General features: G+C 29.4%; 1 long non-coding RNA gene across 1 annotated transcript; it reads right to left on the minus strand.

The window, feature by feature from the left end:
- Positions 1-1,071: 1,071 nt before the first annotated feature.
- On the minus strand, positions 1,072-1,964 carry LOC140920190 (uncharacterized). The gene is made up of 2 exons (XR_012162873.1): positions 1,749-1,964; positions 1,072-1,671 (listed from the first exon to the last, which is right to left on the minus strand). It is a non-coding gene; the product is annotated as an uncharacterized lncRNA (long non-coding RNA).
- Between the last annotated feature and the right edge of the window lie 3,502 nt (positions 1,965-5,466).

The raw sequence follows: 5,466 nt of genomic DNA on the forward strand, positions 1-5,466 counted from the left end.
TATGCCCTTGCTAATTTTTAGAGTTACAATTGTGTGACTCAACCCAACATACTTTTTGTTTATCAATTTTGAATAATCTCACAACATTCATACAATAAGTGTGTTTAGTTTTGCCATATAACAAAAATCAAACTTTTGAAACATTTTAATTTGTAAAATTGATTTTAATTTAAAATAAATTATATATAAATTGATTTATATTTAATATATTTACATAAAAGTGAATTGAACGATAAACTTCAATGTAAATATTATATTTAGAATTAAAAACAATAAAATATAAGTTTGAGTTAGAACAAATTGTAGATCCAAAATCAATTATGTACAATAATATCTAAACTCATCAAAATCAATATTTTTTTTACAAATATCAAAAGTAATTTTACACCTTCAAAATAAATTTTGATTCCTCAAAAGTAGAATCAAACATGCAATTATTCATGGGTAACTAATGATCCACGTCGATAGGCATTTTATGATCATTTCACATATATAATTTGTACCACTTTCGATATCAAACACATAAATCAATTCGAGGGATTATTGGATTTTGCAAGTAATTTTGGATTTAAAGTAGTCTTTTTGTATAATTACTTTTTTATAAATAAAAACTTCTAAAAAAATCAAATAAAAAGTTAGTCTAAATAACTTTTCATAAAAAATCATTTTAAGTACTTTATTTTCTGTTACAAATATTTTAGAAAATAAATTTTGAAACGACTAAAAAATTAATTAAAACAAAAAAGTTATTTTAATCTCATATGCTAACTATGAAAATTATTTTTTAAATAAATTCAAAATAATTTCTATTATTTTCTGAATATTATTTTTATATTTTTATCTATTCGATTGAAGGGTCATTCTATATTTTTATTAAATAATTTTCTATATTTTTATTTTCTGAATATGATAGTAAAAAATTGAATTAATGATATAACTAAAAACTCAGAAGCTTCATGTTGGTAACATTTTTTATACATTTTGAATAAATATTAGAAGTAGACAAACAAAATCATTTCCATCAATTATATAGTCATACAAAATCATTTAATCATCGAACAAAATTTCCAATACCACCAAGCAAAAAATTTAACACATATGCCACCACAAGTAAGAGAAAAAATACACAACAATATAAACTATACAAATAGAAAATATCAGAACTGTATCGGTCAAAACTCAAAAATTTATGTTTGTCGAAAGAATTATTTGTTTACGCTAAAAGTACGGTCAAAATCGAGCTCAACGACGATAAAGGGAACCAAATTTCATACTGTATCTACTCCCTCCACGTCAAAAGCAAAATATAAAAAATAAAATTGTCAAACATAACAATGTACTATGAGGCTAAACACTAGACACATTACACATAACTTCAAGGTGTGTCTAGATAAGAGTTGAGTCCGGATAGTGTGCAGTTTTAAGTTTTAATTGACGATTCAGTTTTAAGTTTTAATTGACGTTACCCGCATCATCACTTCCATTTGAAAGTGGAGACTGACGAGAAGACTCACCTTCATCTTCACGAGTTGTTTTTTTCAGAGTGATAGTTTGAAAATCATCAGTCAAGTTACTGTATTTTGATCCACTTGAAACTGAACTAGAATCAATCTTGATTTGACTAGAGGGCAACCAATTCATCCAACCATTACGCCTCCTCAATTTGTCATCCTGGATGAAATACATGTAAAAAACGTGCATACTCCATAATACGAATTACAAATGTAGACAAAATGATAATAACTCACATGAACATCCACAACAGTTGAACCTCTCAACGAATCCAATATCAACTGAACGTTACTTGTCAAATTTCTAACCTGCAAAAAAGAGATTTAGTGGATTAGTAAATTGTATTGATTTAAGTGCATAACATCTAGAGAAAAGTTTTGTTAATAACTCAAAACTAAAATAGACTACTATTACAAACAAGTTTTGTTAATGACTCAAACTAAAATAGACTACTATTACAAACAAGTTTTGTTAATGACTCAAACTAAAATAGACTACTATTACAAACAAGTTTTGTTAATGACTCAAACTAAAATAGACTACTATTACAAACAAGTTTTGTTAATGACTCAAACTAAAATAGACTACTATTACAAACAGTATTTTGGAAAAATGATAATCAAAATACTCACAAATTTTTATGGGACAAAACTCTTTTTTATACCAACTAACTCACTTTCATGCATATATAGAAGAACAATAACACATTAGCGTTTTCAATCTCCCATTGTCGCAGATAATTCATTCACAATTATCATCTATCCATCGAAAATGTCAAACAATTTTTACATGTGTCTATAATTAGATTAACTGTTATTCTTTTATGATATCTCCCTTAAAAAGTGTGTAAAAATATACTATAATACATGGAAAAAGTAACAATGAAACTTAGCTAAGTGATAGAAAGTTTATTCACCATGTTCCAAGTTACAAGATAGGAAGGAAAACACAACATTAGCTAAGTGACTTCTTTAAATTCAATTTTGATCTCATCCCGACATTGATAACATTGACATTTGACACATGATGTATTTAATCACAAGCTTATCACATATTTTCTTACGAAAAATAGATGTTAAGGTTACACACAATAAATATTTAACATCCAATTCTTCCACTATCAATACCTCAAATCATCTGGAACACGTAATCATAAGTTGGGTTAATGAACCATAGACACTAATTTCCATTAGTTAGAATGCTTTGGTTCATAATTTAAAATAGAATACTTGAACACTTTTTGGTCTACAATATAGAAAGGAAGAAGTGATCAAGCTATACAATATCACATCTACATTCTGTTAGGAAAAATAGCATAAGTTAAAAGAATTAAAACACAATCACAACACAAGAATATAACGTGGAAACTCCAAAACCGGAGAAAAAACCACGGTTGCTGCCTAAACCGGCAACCAGAGAATTAGTACTATGTGAAAATTGTTACAACACATAGACTTCTCTCACTCACACCCCAGACACCCCAGTACAACCACACTCTTACAAAGCAAATATTTAAACTAAGTCAGATACAAGCTTAAAGTGCTATTGCTGACTGGTGCATTTGAAAACAAAGGACTAAAACCCAATATATAGCCTTGGCCTTCTCCTTATTCTCCCACACTAAAGGATGTGGGACTTGCAATCAACCCCAACAATCTCCACCTTGATTGTAAGAGTTACAGCTTCCGCTTCCATTGTCTTACCGACAATCATACTCCACCATCAAAAGTACACTTCACTTGGAACTAAACAATCCCAAGAATTTTCTCCACTTGGAACTAAACCATTCCAAGAATTTTCTCATGTCGAAACCTTGCTGAAATTAATGGTGCAACTCCCATGTTGGCTTCCAGGAAGTTCTTCAGCCATCGACACATCACCACACACCTTGCATCAATGCCAACCAATGCCCGTGTGCTGTTCTGAATCCGCTAGCAATAACTTGTCCTTTTTCATGGTATAGCAGAAATACCATAAGGACAAACTTTATCTTCTAGATGAGATCACCATCATCTCCCCAAACAAGGGAGACCTTGCCAGCACTTGTCTCAGAGTCTTTTTCAGATACTGCTCCACCTGGACAATTTCTCTTCACATGCCCAGGCTTTCCACACTCCCAGCACACCAAATTCTTTGCATGTATCTTCTTCCCATTAGCCCCACTTCTAGTCAGCAACATTGAGCTTGATGAAGTGCTTTCATCATTTTTCATTCTCCTTTCTTCAGAAATAATTTTAGTTGCAACTTCTTCAAAACTCAAACTTTCCTTCCCATACATCAGAACAGGTTTAAGATGAACATAGGAAGGTGGAAGGGACAAAATGAGCCTTAACGCTTTATCTTCATCATCAATCTCAACTTTGATAAATCCTACTTCCAACCTTTTTTAAAAATCTGTTGTCTTTTTTTTTTTATGTTGAAATATCTTTATAATATTATTTTTAATTGTATTTCTACAAATAATATCAGTCACAAACAATAACTTACAAAACACAAAATACAATTATAAATATGAAAACGTGGTCAAGTGGAGGGGTGAAAAAAAAATAAAAAACGTATGGAAAAAAAAAAAACAATTATCAATACAATTTTTTTATTTTAAACTGTAAATTTGTTTATGAGTTGAAAATTTGGTTAATGGTAAATTACTTTATAGATTGCATTAAATATGTGATGTGATTTAATTTTAAATATTTTTATTGCCTTAATATCAATTAGAAATACAACTAAACAAGATGCAAAAAAATTTAAGAAAATAAAGAATTGTTACAAGATGGGATGAACTATTTCTAAAAATTTGCAATAAAGAAATTTTGAGTATAATATATATACATCATGCACATTGTTATGTGTTGAGAATCATGTAAATTGGTAAGGTAGAGCATCATGTAAATTAATATTAATACGAGTAGAACATCATATGAATTGGGTATGGACATATTATCACGCATCAGCATTCATTAAAATGCAATTTTTTTCTCACTTTTTAGGCATCTTTTTGACTATTAGGAAGTTGTGAGACTTGTGCTCTAGTAGAGAAACTCAAAGACGGTCGTTTCTAACACCATTTTAGATTAGTTTTATCAAGAATCATTCATGAATCTTTGTTGTAATTTTTCTCTAATCTCTATCTTTTTTATCTCTGTCATGAGTAACTAAACCCTATTTGTTAGGGATGACTGTAACAAGATGAAACCCTTATTTTTTCGTATTTGATTTCTAGTTATATCAATGAGTTGATTGAATTATTTTTCTCTTCACTGTGTTTAATGTTTTTTATTACTTGATCAACATTAAAATGTTCTACGATTTGTATTTTGAAACGGAAGTGAACTTTATGAATACTTGAGATGAGAAATTCATGAATTTGTAGTTTAGGGATAGATACAGCTCATGAAACCAATTAAATTAGTTGCATAGACAATAATTTAGAAAGAGGATTACTGTACGGTAATGCTTAATTCTAATCTTAAATCCACTAAGGAATTAGGGGTTACTTTGGAATTAAAGGTTCTGTCACTAAGACATTAGGGCAAGAATAATAAAGAGAATTCGATAATAATTCAATAAAGAAATTCAGTAACTAGGATCAAATTAGACACCAAGGTTGGATTCGAAGTGAAACTCATCCCTGACATTTTTCCCAATTTATTAAAGATCAATTTTACTACTGCTGTCAATTTTAATTATTATTTCAATCAACTTGGGAACTTTTTGTTCAATTTTAGTAACTAAATATAATTCAATAGTAAAACGCAATCCTCGAGTTCGACACTCGGTACTACCGTTTTATTATTACTTGCAACGATTCAGTACACTTGCTGAAACACTATCAACATCTCACAAATTTCTTTTAATTATGTGAAACAGTGAAGGTGGATGGTTTGTCTGAGGAAGGCAAGAGAATGAAATTGATCCCATTTTCATTAACAAAAGATGCTAAAGAGTGGCTTA

This window comes from Cicer arietinum, chromosome 4 (assembly GCF_000331145.2).
Source record: "Cicer arietinum cultivar CDC Frontier isolate Library 1 chromosome 4, Cicar.CDCFrontier_v2.0, whole genome shotgun sequence".
NCBI classification, from domain to species: domain Eukaryota; kingdom Viridiplantae; phylum Streptophyta; class Magnoliopsida; order Fabales; family Fabaceae; genus Cicer; species Cicer arietinum.